Source organism: Pinus tabuliformis, chromosome 7 (genome assembly GCF_031772625.1).
Source record: "Pinus tabuliformis cultivar Carrire ecotype Pingquan chromosome 7, CPIR1, whole genome shotgun sequence".
NCBI lineage: Eukaryota > Viridiplantae > Streptophyta > Pinopsida > Pinales > Pinaceae > Pinus > Pinus tabuliformis.
This window is the reverse complement of record NC_142293.1, coordinates 1,292,239,114-1,292,257,511: the sequence shown is the minus strand read 5'-3', so window position 1 is coordinate 1,292,257,511 and position 18,398 is coordinate 1,292,239,114. Positions and strand designations below refer to the sequence as shown.

The following is an 18,398-nucleotide window of genomic DNA, read 5'->3' as shown; positions in this document are numbered from 1 at the left end:
TTTATGAAGATTAATTAACGTTGGTGTCAGTTTCCATACATGGAAATCTTAATTTGATTGTCCTCAAATTTTCTTTTTAAGAGGTCGCGGATTGCTGGTTATAACAATCCCAGTCAGCAATCATAAGTAAAGTACCAATATCAGCACGTTAACGTAATCAAGTAACGCAATTACCATACACTAAATTAGAACAACACGTGGACGAAACCATCGCTTGCGAAATTAGAATACCATAAACTAAATTAGAAAAACATGTAGCGAAGGCATTGGTAGCGAAATGAGAATAGCTTGTAGCGTGCTTCCGAAAATCGGTAACTAGCCTCTTCCTACGCTTCATCGCTGGACTACAGTCGAAAGCCTGTCCTCAACCTTGGATAACCACACAGCGTATCCACAGCAGCTACCAACATGTCCTGCACAGATACGAATTCAATTAATGCAAGAAATTGATTAATTTAACTTAAAGAATGATGATAAAAAATGATAATACAATGGCCGAGGGCGGAGGCGGAGAGACACACAAGAACAAGAGCCTTCATAGTTTCCCGTGTGATTTTGGAGTCGGCCTCAGCTTTCTCGAGCAGCACATCCACGAAACCTTTGACGTGAGGCTCTTCGTCTTTCTGGTGACTCGCGGCCATGCGATGGCCAACATGGTCATCTATTATTTTCTCCGCAAATTCATCGAATGCTTTATGGATTTTGTTCATGTGTCCCTTGATTCCTTGCAAATCAAGCCAATCCAAATAAAGAATAAAGTCTCGGATGTTAAAAGCTCCCATCGCAGTCATCAGGTCTACTAATAAATCCTTCAAACTCTTCAAATCACCACCCAAACTATCGCTAGGAAATTTCCTCCCCGCCAGTATCCGCCAAACTATATTGGAAGTGAGAGTAAAGAGGCCCCTGCTAATATTGACACCAATTATTCCGCTCTCACTCTCCTCCCAAATTGAACGGATCATCGCAGATACTTCTTCCTCTCGCACGTGCTTGAAGGACTCAATTCTTTTGGCATTCAGCAATTCTGTTACGCATATTTTTCTCATTTCCCTCCAGTGATCTCCATAAGGGGCGAAGGCCACATCTTTAGAGTTGAAAAACATTAATCTCCAACCGGCCCTTGGAGGTCGGCTAGAAAAAATCAAGTCATGAGTTTTGAGAAACTCTTTGGCTATCTCAGAAGAAAAGACAACGACGGTAGGGACAGAGCCTAAGCGCAGAATGAAAATGGGACCATATTTGTCAGCAAGGCATTAAGAGCACGGTGAGCAGGCGGTATCAGTTGGAAGAGATTTCCGACGATTGGCCATGGAAAGGGTCCTCGAGGCAATCGAACCCTAACCCTCTCTTATGCAATAAGAACATGAAAAATAACCCTAACCCTAACAGAGCCTTTCGCAGGCAGTGAGAGGAACACAGATAGAGGCAAGCCCCCCCGTGATCTCCACCCTAGCTCCAGCTCCAACAGCTTTCCCCACCGAGCTTAAAGGCAGCCAATGGATTCTACAGGAACATCAGTTTACAGCAGTTTACTTTTAGCTGGAAAGCCGAGCTCCACTAATTGAGGAAGCCAGCTTGATCCTCATCATGTATAAATAGTAAGGCCGTGGCCTTTGATAGGAGCTTTTTGAACTTTTGAACTACTGTTGGAATTTATGAGCACGAGCTACAGCTCGGTTTTTGCTTTTTGTAAGCCAGTTTTGGCATGTTGTTAGACTCGTGATTATTTAATAAAGGCACACAGCTTTGGATTCCATTCTGAGTTCTTAAGGGAGCTAGCTCTCAGGTTAGGGCCCAACCTGAGAGAAATAGACCTCCTTTTCCTTGTATTGTTATTTGTCTTTCCTTTCAGCACTTCATTTCTTTGCTTTGACATGCATTTGAAAAACACAGTCTGCTGATTTGATTTCTTTTATGTGATTGAGTAGGATTAGTTTACGGTTCAAGTGCTTTTAGTTGCTTAGATTAGAGTAGGAGGATCAGCATTCATTAGAGCTCCAAGAAAAGGTTGACAGTGCACTCACTGCCATCTCTGTTTACAGATTGGGGGTGTAGACCGTACCAACCACCAAAAAAACGCAGTCTTATACTTTCATTCAAGCTCCAACACAGTCATTTCAATTGTAGATCCATCCATGCATTCTGATCTTGAGCAGTACTTCTTCATTCCAACTCCATGCACGATTTTTCTCTGAAGTTTACATTTCTGTTCGTTGATTTAATAACACAGTTAGGATAGGTTGATGAATTCTCGGTTTTGTGCAGATTTGTTTCCTTTACACTGCGTTGCATCACTCTGTTATCTTCTTCTTCTTCTCAAACGCGCCTAAAGCCACCTACCCAACCTCTGTTCAGCTGGTTTGCTTTCCAATCCTTCTACTGTTCACGTAGCTCTATCTTTTTGGACTTTTCATTGCTTCCACCCTTCTATCCACCAACCAACTGTACCCACTCTTTCCTCATCTCATATCTCTGTCCCTGAGCCATCATAAGCTCCCTTTCCATCCTACCTATCCACCCATACAACTCCTCCACTCCTCCATCACCCAAAACTCCAACCACAGAACATCCTGTAGAAGTTAGCAGACTTCCTGTAGAAATCCCGAGCTTCCTGTAGGATCCCCTGCAGACATCCTGTAGAAACCTGTAACCTCGGTTGCCAAGCACCTGAATGTTGTGGACTTCTGTGGAACGATGTTAGAGATCCCCTGGAACCTCTCCTAGCCCTCCTGACCTTTCCCAAGCTTTCTTTCCCTTCGAACTACCCCTGCACAGTCAAACTCTAATAAGAAACAAAGTCATAATAACTCCAACCACTTAAGCAAAAATATAAAAACAATGTTCTTTCCAGTAGAAGTAGTTTAAATTCATGCATCTCATATCACTAGAAGTAATGGCATCATTTCTAGAAGTTTGCACTCCCACCATTGCATCATAGAGATTAGACTAGTCATATTAGGGTTTACTAAGGTTTCCATGTTTTGTTGGCTTTCAGTTCAATATTGCAAAGTAGGTTAATTTCCTTCAAGATAGCCTTCGTCCATCATTTAGAAAGCTTCTTCTGAGAACATATAGAAGTTGGCTTGAGCCCTAGCGGACTTGTGCCAGCTGACCAAGTGACAGCTGCGACAAGAGTTAGTACTTGTGCATACAGCACCGTCGCTTCCAAGTTTGTTATGAACTACCGGGTTGATAAAATTAGAGATAGGAAGCTCCATGAGTTGTAGCATTGTTGCTACAATACTGGAGCCCACCATCTTTTTGGCGCCGTTGCGGGGGAAGCGTCAGAGTATTAGTGATTGTTGCTTTTCTTCTATTTTCCACTACAATCTTCTGCTAAGTAGTTTATTTCATTTCCATTATGCAATTTCGTTTTTGCAGCAGTAGATTAGTATTTCCTGCTTTCATAGATTAGCATTTCAATTCCGCAATTTCATTTCAGCAAGCGTAGATTAGCATTTCAATTTTGCAAGCGTAGCATAGCATTTCATTCCTGCAATTTCATTTGAGCAAAATAGATTAGTCCTTTCCTGTTTTCTTTTCAATTCCGCATTTTCATTTCAGCAAGATAGTTAGTTGTAGTTCAATCCATTTTAGTTTTGCAGGTACAAGAAGAAAAATGAAAAAATCATCCAAAAAGATTTCATTTCATGCCTTGTAGGAGTAGAGATAAGTTAGAAAAATGATTTCAAAACACCCCCCATTGCTTCACAGGCCAACCTTCTCTCTTCTTCGATGGCTGTGACTAAGAAGAACCCTTGGATGGACATCAAGGCATATTTAAAGAACCTCTAGGGGAGAGGAAGAAGAAAACATTCCTCTGGAGCAAATGGCTACAAGTAGAGATGTTGGGAGCAATACCTTGTTCAAGAATGAGTTTGCAACTCAAATGGAAGATTTCAAGAGTGATATGAGGCAGTTTCTTGCCATGCAACTGGATACCTTACAGATCCAAAGGAAGCAAGAGGGAGCCAAGAGTGCTTTGGTCATCTTTTGTCCTAGGTGCACTAGAAAGCATCCTAGGAACGAATGTCCAATGCACTCCCTAGAAGTGTGTTTCATCTGTGAAGAATACTATCCTACAAATCAGTGCCCTTCCTTGCCTGGACTTAAAGTTGCATATCAAAGAGTTAAAGGAGCCACTGAACCACTCCATTATATGAACCAAAGGAGGCCGCATGGGCCTAGATCTTACCAGCAGGAACTGCAAGGGACATCCGAGACCTATTATGACCCCTATCAAGCCACTTTCATGCCTTCTTGGGGTCCCCCTGCTCATCCTTCCTGGTTCACACCTCCTCCTTGTTCCTTCACAGATCCATATTATGCCCAACCAGTTGCTCATTCATTTCACTCTTATGCTCAGCCACAGCCTCACTGGAATGCACCTTATCAGGAGTGGAGGCCCCAGTACAACTCTCATCCCGCTCATTTTCCTCCACCACCTGTTCATGCAGAACCATCACCTCCTCCTCCACCAAGGCAACCCCAAATGCCTACCCAACCACAATGCCATCCATCTCAATCTCAATTTCACACCTCCACTCAACTACCCGTACCACCATTTCCAAAACCATGCAATGGAGCAGCTCAACCCAATTGCAAAGCTGAGGCACAACATGTGCAAATGACTCCTTTTGAGCTCAATGATGTTCACCAAAGCTCAGGAAGAGTGTTGAAAAACAGAGATTATATTGACAACATTGAAGGACCAAAGGAAAAAGAAGATTCCAAAGAGGAGATCAAAGAACCATGGGCTGCACTTGATGAAGAGAAGAGATCAGAATCAGAGATCGAGAGAGTTCCCTCATGGTTACCATCAAATCCTCCATGTACTGAAGGGGAAGATCAGCAAAAAGAGGAAGATGAGAAGGTCATGATAGAAGGTGACATGAAGAATGATCCAGATCAGCAAAAGGACCATGGATATCAAAGCTATATTGAGAGATGGTTTCTGAAGGTCACTAAGTTGCAGCGGTACTCTCTTCCTCAGCTATGTTTGATCCCTTCAAAGTCATATCATTTGGTCTCTAAAGTCCATATAGTTGTCCAAGCATGCATTTTGAGCCTTCACATCATTTTTTCTGTAATCTCGATGTGCACATGGCTCCATTGGAAGTATTCTTATACTTGAGAATGAGTTTGTTTTTCAAGTAGGGTAGGGTAGAAAAAAAAAGAAAAAAAAAAAAAGAGAAAAAAGAAAAAGAAAAAAATGAAAAAAGAGGAAAATAGAAATCTAAGGTGAAAACCTCCTCGGAGGCGCCTTAGATTGGCTCATTGATTGAAAACCTCCATGAGGCGGTCAATGGGTTGGAAAAAAAAAAGAGAAAAGAGAATAAGATCTTTGAGTGAAAACCTCCCTTGGAGGCGCCCAAGGCAGGCAATTAGGGTGAAAACCTCCATGAGGCGCCCTAGTTTTTTTTCAAAAAAAAAGAGAAAGAAAAATAAAAATAAAACTAATTTCCATTGGCTAATTGTAGGTTGCAAGAAGGACGTTTCATGACAGGAGGAGCACTCAAATCAAGATCAAAGGAATTTTTTCTTGTGCCTTCTACAGGAAGCTCTGTATTTCTATAGGAAACATCCTGTAGAACCTTTGGACGAGCCAAATCCAATTTCAAAAGTGAATCTAATGGTGGGAATCTATTGATTAGGTCTACAAGCACTTGTGTGTCCATCCCTTGCCTTTATCCATCATTTTTTTCCACCTCCTTGTGCTTCTCATTGTGCTTCTACAGGAACTTCCTGTAGAAATTGTGGGAAACTAGACATGGATTTCAAAAAGTGGTTTGGTGAACATGGTAGCTTCCTCAAGGGTTCAGAAGCCCTCATGCAATCTTCCAACTCCTCCTCCATCATCTCCATACCTGCATCACAGCCCAAGCTCAGTTTTCCCTTCCATGCAAACACTTGCACAATGCCTTGAAGAAAAATCCATAGAACAAAATTTTCTTTTGCCATAACCTGAAAACCATGCATCCATTTGACAAACCATTTTATGGGGAATTGTACAAGGGTGATGGCAACATGCTTGAGCAGTTTCAGCCAATTCTGGTGCACGGTTTCCAAGAAATTAGCCTCCATCACCCTCAGCCATTTTTGCATTTTCTCCATAACCGTGCATCTGTTTCAAAACCTGCTTCATGGGGATATGCATATGATTGATGGTAACCTACCCAAGCAGTTTCAGCCAATTTCAATGCACGGTTTCTGAGAAATCGAGCTCTGAAATCTTCATCCATTTTCCATTTTTTTCGAAATCCGTGCATCCATTGATCACGATTTTGCTATGGGAGATGCATAATGATGATAGGAACATGCTCACCGAGTTTCAGATCAATCTGGTTTACTGTTTGAGAGCAATGGCCAAAACAAGTTCTAGTTTTGTGACCATGCAGCAACAGCAGCTTGAAGGTGCAGATCTGAACGTGGAAACAATTGCGTGCAGCTCAGATCCGGCCAGAGGACACCTGCATAAGGAAAAAACAATCAAATATTAGCAGCCAAGCCACATGCAATCAGAAAAACAATGCATGCAGCAATGACAGGCCATAGCAGCTCACGGCAGCCATTCAACTTCGAGGTATGTGACTGAAACTCATTCTTCTATTACATAAATTTAATTTAAAAACTGCACGAATTAGTGGAATGGTGGGATTAAGCCACGAATTATCAAGGTTAAGCTGATTGTCTTCTCTAGAACTCAGCCGACAGTCACGCAGTACATGGGGACAGGTGACTCACGTGAAAATTAAAAAAAAATAGTTAGTGTCAGCTGCTTGAACTCCAGTGCAGCGGATCAAGAAGAAAGCATACAGTTAATAAGTAGAAGATGCAGTTCATGATAGCACAACAATTGCATGGGCCAGAACATGTCGTTGTCACCTCACTCCACCAACAATCACGCAGACATCAATGAGTGCTCAGCTGTTAGTGAACTTGCACACAACTGGAAGTGTGGATTTTGTTGGTAATTTTTATTAGCACAAGAGCAGCCGCCATCAATATTGCTACAGAAAGCTCTGATGCCATTGCAGAACTACAGTTTGCAAAAACACACAAATGAGGGGGCTATGGATCATATACAGCGAAAGATTGCCAGACCAGTCAATGCAGATCCATCTACAAAGTTTTGTTCAATAGCAATGGCAAGTTCATCTAGAACAGAAGCAAGAGAAGCTACAGATGTTGATTTTTCAAACAAAAATGTGATGGCTATGACTAATGCAAAGGTTGAGGAAGAACTTTCTGTGAAACAAGGGCCAATACTTATTTGACTGTTGAAGAAAAGAAGAAATTGAGATCCGGTGTTAAAGTGAATTTTGACTTTCTTTCTAACCACAAAAAGCTGCAGTGACTTAGGCATTCAACCTTCTTCCTCATCACTTGAAAGCAGTAAAAATCAGATGGATTTGTTTAAAGCAGAGCCTCCCTGATTTGAGTACTTTATCTATTATTCAGGCAGATTATAATGTCATATCAAGTATCTGGTGGTTCTATTCTTTCATTTCTTCATAAAAGTCTCTTTGAAGTATCAGCACAAAAGGATGAACCCGCTAGAAAAGACAGTACACGCATAAAGAAGCATCCAAAGTAACTGTGAAGGATTTCCATAGAGATGGTGCAAAACATGCCATGAAAGATCAGGCTGATGACAGATGTTAAGAAAGAAGTCAACGTGGATGCTGCAAGGATACCTTGAAACAAGCCAAGTTCGAGCGCTTTGACAGAGAGCGTTCAAAGGAAACGAAAGGGAAATGAACAGAAAGCTTGTCAAAATCTAATTTTAAGAAAAGAAAAAATGCCTCTGAGCAAAGACTGCGTTTCAAATATTGTTGATACACAGCTTTTTCAAGACCAAACTGCAGGAGTATTATATCAGTTTACAGTATCCACAGACCCCGATTTACAGCTCAAAGCTGCTGGAGCTGATGTTATATCAATTCTTGTAAGGGTTCTTCAATCTGATACTCCTTTAGCAAGTGCAGGGTAGCCATTTCACTTGAGCAATTTTCACAGAATTCAGGAAATTTGAGCCCACTAGTCAAGAAAAAGCAAGGTTTTTTATGTTTCTCACCTTCTTCTGTTAGGCGGTGTAGAGTTCATAGAGGTGTTTGTTCAGATTAGAACTTCTTTCTGTCTTGTTGAGGCAGAGAAACCAATTAAAGGTCTGGAAACACTTTTTCCCATCCAGCTTTGGCATGCAATATCTATTCTCAGGCAGTTCATTGTACTTGTGTGCTTTTATAATACATTAGACTTGCCATTTGTGTTGGATTCGTCAGCTTTCAGGCAACACAGTTCAAGGAGAAAGCACCCTCAGCCAAGCAGGCTAAGAGAGTGCCGACTGTTTCTACAGGAAGACAGAGAACTGTTAGCAGACTATTCCTACAGAAAGTTAGCAGACTGTTTCTACAGGAAGCTAGCAGACTGTTTCTACAGGAAGCCAGCGAACCGTCTCTACAGGAAGTTTGAAAAGAGGGAAGCCAAAGGAGAAATCGGTTGAGATGTTAGCCAAAGAAGCCACCAGGGCCATCAAAGATGAGGAGAGAGATTGGTTGCTCGGAGGATGAGCAACACTTTCAATAGGGGGGTGATGATGAGCCCCAAAAATGTACAATTATTTGGGCTCATTCAACCTCCTAATTTGACTTAATCCACCATTCTCATTGGTTTATTGCATGTTTTTGATTATTTTTATGCTAATAGAGTGAATTTGGTTAGTCATTATGCCAACAAGTCTAATGGGTGCTTTGTGTAGCCTTTTTGGTCAATTTGGAGACAAAATTGGAGGTCTTAATGAGCACTTGGCAGCCAAATTCGTGGGAAGACAAGGGAGAGGATTTGTAGGAAGGTGTCCCCTTGATTTATGGGCCCTTACCTCGAATTCTCCACCATCAGCTCGGAGTTCAAGGGCCACCGAATCAATCAGCACAAGGGTAGCCAAGCAAGTCAAGTAGGACTGCTGTTAACTACAAGTCTTGGGCAGCCAAGTCCCTAAAGTTTAGGAGGACTGTTGGGGTCCTCAATTTGTATAAATAAGAAGGCTTAGGGCCTCATTTTGGTTAGCCAATGTAGCCAGTGGATGTTAGATAGTTAGCCAGTAGATAGTAGCTTGTAGTTAGTCATTTCATAGCCTTGTTGTAGTCATTTCGTAATTCGATTTGTAGGCAATGGATTAGCTTTTCTTTCAGCTCATTCTCAAGCTCTCCTTGTGCACAGTTTCGATGTAACTCTTCATTCTTGATTAATAAAGATGAATTCAGCTTTGCACCAACTCTAAATCTCTCTTGGGAGGCTGTATCTCTTGGGGTTGGGCCCATCTCAAGCACCCAGTACCTCCCCGGTTTATCTTTATGTGTGTTTGCTGCGTTCTTAAAATAAAATCTGCTCTTTAGATCTTTCTTTGTTATCTTGGTTGTTTTTGTTGGATAAAGTAGCTTTTTATGTGTGGGAATCGATTGGTAGGAGTTTGTCATGCATTTATATCTTTCGGAATGTTCTTGCTCACGTGATGTACATGGTTCTCTTTCCAGACGAGGGTGTTGTTTATTCATTTCATTGACAGTTAGATTAAGTTAGCTAGGACTTAGTTTGTTTGCAAGAATTCATTGATTCGGTTGAATGTGCATTGTGCAGGGCATCTCTATCACTCACTCACATGGTCAAGCTTCATCAAAGCCATCTGATTCATCCCATATCTAGGCTTCTTGCTTCACACCCATCCTCTTGCCCACGTAACCCTACCTTCTTCTCCATTGTTGTCTCAACTACCTTAAAGCCAAATTAACCTTCCACATATCATCTCACCACTCCATCCATCAGTTCCTGGGTCACTTCAGACCCCCATCCTACCTCCATAACCATCCATGCATCTTCCATCAATCACCCATCCTCAAAAATCCCATTTCGAAACATCCTGTAGAAACCCCTGCAGACTTCCTGTAGAAGTTCATAAACACGGTTGCATGACATCCAGACTTTTTGAAACTCTCAGAAAGAATGTTAGGGATCCCTTAGACCCTCTCTGTCCCATCCCAACCTTTCCCAAAGCATTTCATCCCTTGATCCATCCCTGCACAGTGGAAAACTAGTTAGAAGCACATGCATGATAATTTCAACAAGTTAAGCAAAAATACAAAAAGATGTTTTCTTCAGATAGTGATAACTTAGACACATGCATTTTGCCTTCCTAGAAGTAATGGCATCTCTTCTCGTAGTTTGCATTCTCATTTTTGCATCAGTAGGACTAGTTGGTAGAATTAGGGTTTGCTAGGGTGCTAGGGTTTGTATTTCTTTTTGGCTTTCAGTTTCTTTCCGCAAGTAGATTAGCTTCCTTTGAGTTAGCTTTCATCCATCAGTTAAAAAACTTCTTCTAAGAGCTCATAGAAGTTGGCTTAAGCTCCTAGCGGACTTGTGCCAGCTGACCAAGTGACAGTTGCGGCAAGAGCTAGTACTTGTGCATACAACACCGTCGCTTCCAAGTTTGTTACGAACTACCGGGTTGATAAAATTAAAGAAGGGAGTTCCAGGAGTTGTAGCATTATTGCTACAATACTGGGGCTCACCATGCACCACGCTATGGCCCTCGCCTAAAGTTGTTGATGCTTGGGTGCAATGGAACTGGCAACCTCTTGTTAAAGAAGGAATCAAAAGCCATTTAGCTGGAGAAGGCTTCCTTGTGTTCGTATTTGAATGGATAGAGGACAAGAATCTCATATTTAGAAGTGGCTAGTATTTCATGGGCCCTCACGGTATGTACCTGAACCAATGGAACCCAAATTTCGAACCAATGGACCCTGGATTTCGATCCATTTAAGGATGTTCATTCATTCATCAACTATAAAAACATTCATAAATTTGAAGGGTAAGAAAGAGGTAAGCATTCATAACTTTAACTTTTAAAATTGTAAGTCATCAACTATAAAAACATATTTACTAATGATTTTTTTTTATGTTGTCTAGATTTAATTGTCAAAGTACTTCAGGAGCATCGCGAACAACAAACAAACGAATGGAAGAAGTTGTACGAACATCGAAAGAAGTGTTATGATAATCCAAATAAATATTTGTATGGTAATCCAAATAAATATTTGGGTTTGATAATTGATGGTATGGACCAGAAGAAAACACTTTTACCACATTTTGTTTGCACACCCAAAAATTTACAGGAGGAAAATTTTATTCAGTTTCACTTGGTCGGTTGTATGGTCTTCAATGGGAAAATGTTGCCAAGGGTGTACTTCATAGCTCCAAATATTCATAATGATGCAAATCTGACCATAACCATAACTCATGATGTGATTTCTCATTGGTCTAGTAATCTTTCTGAAGTTTTGTATCTACAATTGGACAACACTTGCCGTGAAAACAAAAATCAGGTTGTTTTTGGATATCTAAACATTCTTGTTGAATTGTGAATTTTTCAAAAGGTAAAAGTTGGTTTCCTTCTTGTTGGGCACACTTATGACCATATTGATCAGATGTTCAGTCATTTTTCAGCGATATTGAGGACTAAGCAAGTTGGGAGCTTGCCATCACTAATTGAATGTCTTAAGAAATCATACATGCTAGAGCCTACTTTTGATGTGTCGGAAGAAACTGTTGACATGCGAAGGTTTATTCTCGGATCATATGGTGACCGCAAATGTATTGAAAAACTTAATGACATTAGCTTCCAACATCAATTTCGTATCAAAAAAATTGATGGTAAAACACTAATATGGGGCAAGAAGTATTCAACTACTGCAGAATGCGCACCGTCATCATGTTTGCATTTTTTGAAGTTCATTCCAGATCATCCAATATTTGCATCAAAAATATTGTTATTACAATCAGTTGGTGAAGTTCAGAATGCACGCAGACAAAATAGAGATATAAATTATTCTGATTGCTTAGAAGAAATAAAAAAATGTATTAGATATACATATGAGTACTTTGACATTGCTGATTCAGTTTGGTGGGAGTCATTTTTCAATAATCAAAGTGATATCATTTCAACAACAACAAATGAAGATATACCTTTGAAAAATCCATTTATTTGGACATAAAATGTGTTGAATGAACATGATGAAATAAACATTGTTGAACAGCAACAAGCTCAAGGTATTAATTCTTCACACGGAGAGGAAAGAGAGATGTATATTGGTTCCAGAAGATCTCGTGCACAACGTGAAGTCATGGAAGACCTTTACAGGGGTTGTTTACAAGATATTAAGGAGGGTTGCATTATAGCAGTGCTAGCAGATGGAGATCCCAATGGCTATCCATTCTGGGTTGCTAAGGTTATAAAGGTCTTTACAGAAAATGAGCATGTTACAAGTGTTGAAGTACATTGGTATGCCACAAATACACACCCATTCAATTGTGTTTATAAGCGAGAGATGGAAGTTGACAAAAAAAATGGTGGAAAGAGAAAAAGAAAGGGTACAAATATAAATCGTCGTTGCATAGACATATTAAAATTAGAGGATGTTGACATACTTGTTTATGAATTCAATTTAACAAAGAGAGGAACTCTTCACTTCAAGACGATAGAGATTCTGAAAAGTTTGTTACCAGAAGGAACAATGTTGAGATGGGAGTCTGCTGAAACCAATCGTAGATCTAGAAGAATTTTGCAACCTGAAATGTTGGGCATGCATGTGGACTCGGATGAGGCACTAGTTGAGGAAAGAGAAGAATATGGAACATCTTCGTCAGCGTCCAGTCACTCATCTGAAGATGTGAATTCTGATGGTGTGCAAGAAAATATGAGCGATTTTGAATAATTGTTTAAGACAGTTTATATAACTGATGTATGCACCGTGTCTTGAAATAAAATTAATGATTTCCATATGGTGTTAAATGAGAAGTTGTGAGGCATTTTATGTTGTTGGATTATATGTCTTAATTATGGTAATTTTTATTGTTTAAAATATCTACAATGAAATATTAAATTAGAGATATAATGTATGTTTTATTCAATATACAAATAATGACTTTTGAATTCATTTAGTGATGTAATTTGTTCATAATGTCATGGTTTTTTAATTTTATAGTTGAAAAAATTTCAATTTCTTTTGTATCTAGCATGTTATGGTTGAAAACATGTTGAATTTATACTTAGGAAAGAAAAATGATATTCTACCAAAAACATTAATGTGTTTTTTCCTCATAAACAACTTTGTTTGGCACATAAAAATTTGGTTTTTCTAGCATTTTTTAAAAAGTTTGAAAATTGACCCTAAAAAAAAATCATTGTTCCAGTATCATCGCTTTCGTTTTGAAGCTATATTTTGCACGAAAATTTCGTAGTTACTGCCATTTTTTAAACATGTTCAAAATTGACCCCTAAGAAATAAAATCATCGTTCCAGTATCCACACTTTTCATTTTTAGCACTGTTTTTTATGTTTTTTTGGCGTTTTCTGGCCAGAGTTCCCGTTCTGAGGTTATAGTTCCCGTTTCAAAGTTTACATAACTCAATGCACACTCAACAAGTCTAGCTCCTCCTAAGTTGCCAAAGTCTATTCCTCCATTCAATTTATGTGATATTGTTGGTCATGCCACCAATAATTATCCTAAACTCCCTCATGTCAAGAATGTGGTCTCTGACACCTTCCCTGATTATAACATTCTCGAGGTCCATTCCACCTTACTACAGAGCCAAGAAGAATTTGATAATTATGCAAAAATCACACCTATCCTTTCTGTGATAATTATGAAGATCATTCTCATAATTGTTCCCGTCTCGAATATTTCATGATACACTTCAAGTGCTTTGCGAACTATAGGCTTCTCGTACTGAGTCCACCTCGCCTCTACCTGCGGATTCTCATCCCACTCATACACCAGAGCACGAGGTCTCTCAATACCCCATTGCAATCCCTCCCCCTTGTTAGTTTCATTGAGTTCTTCCCATCACTAATGATCAAATATGCTTTTACCATGTTTTCTTAGGGGTCTCAAAGTCAAATTTTATCATGTCACTAGGTTTTCAAAATAAAATTTGGTCACAGGTTAGTGTGTTTAGGGTTATTTCTACTCTCTCAAGAATTTCACATGCTGCTCACTTTCATCACTCAGCTAAGTGTAACATCATTAAGAGACTATCATCATCATTTCAATCATCACCATCATGATTTCATTAAGTTTAGTGTCTCGATTAGGTTATTAGGGATTCAAGGTCACTAAAATTATAAATTCATGCATAATGTCCGGCAAAGGAGGATTGGTAATAAGCAAGTTTCTTCAATAAATTTTGATTTCAAATGTAATTTTATGTTTTTATATGTAATAAGTATTTCAAAATCCCAAAAGGGAATTACAAAAAGAAAGAGACCAGAACCTACTGAACGAGTATTTGAGTATTGAAGATAGGATTTCTATGGAAATCAATGAAGACAGGGAATATTGGCTAAGGAAAAGTCAATGGCCATCTAGAGAAGCTTCTTGACAAGGCAAACATGGGCAATCAAATGTTGAGGCACATGGCCCCCCACTATCAAAGAAGGAATAAAATTGCACAAATTGGACCCTTTTGCTAGCTGGTGCTACTATTCTGGGCTTGGTGCGACCCTTCTCGAGACACATTGGGAGAATGAGTTTTTGGAGGCCTTCCCATGGGTCATTTTAAAGAATTCAAGATGTTATGGAAACTAGACAGACAATTATAGTTTATCGTTCTTTAATATTTCAGTATTGACTTCAGAAAGGCACCTAAACATGGCCTCAAACTCGGTGCTACACTTTTGCAATTTTTTGAGATTTTAATTAAATTTTTCGCTGTGTAATTTTATAAAGTTTCTAGTTTGAATTTTGTAAAAGTCAAAAGGTGAAAGTGGATGAATGTAAATGTTCAAATGTAAATGTAAATGGGTTAATATATGGGTAAATAGGTGTCTTATCCTCCATTTAATTCTTTGGATAAATATCTTGTGATAGTCAGGTAAAAGGGGACATGGTTGAGAAGCCTCCCTTCTAAGGTAATGCATATTTCAAGTGAGTGTGGTCCCATAGTAAACAAAATTATCAAATTTGTGATAATAAACTCAAGGAAAAATTATGCTAGGAAGGGGCATTACACAATATGATATGCCAACTAAACTGTTCGTGGAGTGTGGGTCCATGGTGAAAGCATTTCAGTTGGTGGCTACGGTTGTAGCATGAAAGTTCACCATGAGCATTTTTATATATCTAATTTATATAGTATTAAAATTTGTCATAATTTAACAATTAATGAAGAATAAAAATAATTATCATTAATTCCTATTAGTGAATTTTAACTTTATTTAAAAAAAAAAATCCAAAAAAAAAAGTTTGTAATTGGTTCATAAAAAATGTACTTTCACTTCTAGACGATGCCTCCAAAGTATTGATCATTCATTTATTTCTTTATGTTTGAAAAAATTAGACTCTTAACTAATCAGAAGAACTCTTGACAACTAGTTTGACAACTTTAGAAAAAAAATATACATTAAAATCTTATTCAAGTAAAATAATATTGGAAATCAAATCAATTCCCATTATAATCATGACTAAGAATCCCTTATCTAAAACCACATAGTACCATATAACTTGTTAACGTGTTGCGTAGAAAATATATTCATTATTTTTATTTCAACAGTCTAACTATATACATTATTTTTAATTACCACAAATATATTAAAATAAGCCGTATACCCATCGTATTAAAAAATATATCAAAAATGGCATCGAGTGTGAAGCTAGGTCTAAATTGAATGCGATAAATCATTTGAAAGTGAACGAAAACCGAGATGTTTAAAACGTTTCAACCTCTTAACATTAGAAATATACCATAACTGTCACAAGAGGATTTGATCTTTGACTGAGGGATGAAAATACCGACTCTAAAAACGTGACTCCATTATAAAACCTTTTGAATTTCCTTTCACTTTTATGATGATTAACACAAAATTTCTAAAAGTGAGCGAGATGTCATACTTCTTGTTAGACTATACTTGCAACAGTGATCCAAAAATCCATTTTTTCGCACTTTTTATACTAGGAACGTTTGGGTGTTGCACCAAATTGTTGCACTTTTGACACTTTAATCATGCAACAATTCTGCAAAGTAATTTTTTTTGTTTTTAAACTGTCACCTTCTTCACTTAGCTCTCTTCTATCTTTCTTTGCATGCTCCACCGATCTTGTATGCATTCTCGACTCTGATACCAATTTGTCGGAAAGGCGGAGGAAGAAAGGCACAAATTTAACACACAAAAACAACACGAGTTGCTACTCTTCTATTTATCACACAAAACTTCATGATTACAATGAACCCGATGAGGGGTATTTATAATTTTTCAACTAGTGACTCACTCAAAATAACTTCACCATGCAAACACCCTCTAAATTTGACTTTACCAGATATAAGACTAAACTCAAACTCACTCACACTTGACTCAATTATCTCTAACTAAAACTAGTTAATTCAAACTGTAAATTTGGATTTCTCTTCTTGCGGGACTAATTAGCTATTTCTAACACTGGTGGTGTTTAGGCCTTTTTGTAATGACCCATAATTTGAATATGCAACTAATTACATAAATTTATGTGATTAATAATCAACACATGACTATTCAACTAATAAGCATAGAATTTCGAAAAAAACAAGAGAAATGACAACTTACCTGTAACGATGAAATTCCTTGTGATTTCAGAGTTGAATGCTATTTGAATCCCACTAAATACAACAAATTTTTGGGGACGAATCTCCACCCAACCGTAGGCTCAGTTGCACATAATCTTTCTACAACTGGCTACCCCTAAGCTCTCAATCAACGTACTACTACCCAGGAATCCTTTATCTCATGATACTCTTCTCTCGAAGAATGAATGAATCTCATCTTCCTCATTGTTCATTGAATAGACCAAAAAATGGAAAGGGGTCTACATGCACACATTCCATGTGTCAACATGCCAACTTTTGTTTCTATATTTTAAGTTTTACTTAATTTAATATTTCTCTTAATTTAACTATTTCTTATTCTATTTTATTTTTACACTGTAAGGTGTTCTCCTTTGAAAAGAATTGCCCCAACTGACACTATGTATAGCTCTCAACCATCAGATGAATTGTTAGATGATTGAACCATCATTTTCCATCTGATTGAACCTCCACCACGGTTTACAAGTTCAACTGAATAGGATACATAGTATATGATCTGTCCAGTATGGTGCGCTTCACCTTCCATTTGCTAGGTTTTCTGAAACAGTTATTGCAGGGCCCCTATACAAAGTTATGGTGGCTTGCAAAGTGAATTTTTGCATGTTTCGCGTGCCAAAAATGTAGCTTTGGCTCCTGACCATTCATCTCTCTTTATTCCAGCACCTACAGAGAAATGTCTTACTGGTTTCATGATTGAATTTCTCATGGGAGGGGTTTTTGCTACAGTGTCCAAAATTGCAGCTACCCCCTATTGAGCATGTGAAATTATTGATATAAAACCAGGATGAAATGTTGAAGTCTAGACGTCTTGTTGAATCATACAAAGGGATCAAGGATTGTTTTTCTAAGACAATGAAGGATGAAGGTATCAGTTCATTATGGAGAGGAAACATTGCTAATGTTATCCGTTATTTTCCCACTCAGGATTTGAACTTTGCATTCAAGGATTATTTTAAGAGACTCTTTAATTTCAAGAAAGACAAGGATGGTTACTAGAAATAGTTTGCTAGAAACCAAACCTCTGGTGGTGCAGCAGGTGTATCTTCTCTCCTTTTCGTTTATTCTTTGGACTATGCTCGAACTCAGTTGGCTAATGATTACAAGGCTACAAATATAGGAGGGGAGAGGAAATTTAATGGGTTGCGTTCTCCTTTCACGGTAAGAAAACCCTTTTTTCTTCGAATAAAACAGTGATTTCTCGCCTATTTTCTTTATTTGATATGAGTTTTTCATTCGTAGCAAAGAACTCAACCTTGGGTTTATTTTTGCAATCCTTCCACCTGACATGGTTATGGTAATTTTTTGGAAGCCTCCCTTCTTTGGCGCCATTAACGTTCACCTTTCACAGTAAGAAAACCCTTTTTGCTTTGAACAAACAATAATTTCTCATTTATTCTCTTTATTTGATAACAAATTTTCATTCCTACTTAAGAACTCAGCCTTGGTTTTATTTTGGCAATTCTTCCACTTGAGTTGGCTATGGTAATTTTTTAGATGCCACCCTTTTATGGAGCCATTAGCATTCACCTTTTCACTGTAACAAAACCCTTTTTTCTTGTAACAAACAATGATTTCTAGCTTATACTATGAGATGTGGTGTATTTTATTTTAAAGATTGCCAATTTTTTTCTAAAAACTATAGTAACATTCTTAGGTATGGAATCTTCAAAATTTTAGTACAGATAGGATTAATGTATGAGTAATACTCAGTATTGTGTTTTTTT

General features: G+C 38.3%; 1 pseudogene; it reads right to left on the bottom strand.

Annotated features, from left to right (window-relative positions):
- Window positions 1-344: 344 nt before the first annotated feature.
- LOC149252234 (cytochrome P450 750A1 pseudogene) lies at window positions 345-1,049 on the bottom strand (annotated as a pseudogene).
- Between the last annotated feature and the right edge of the window lie 17,349 nt (window positions 1,050-18,398).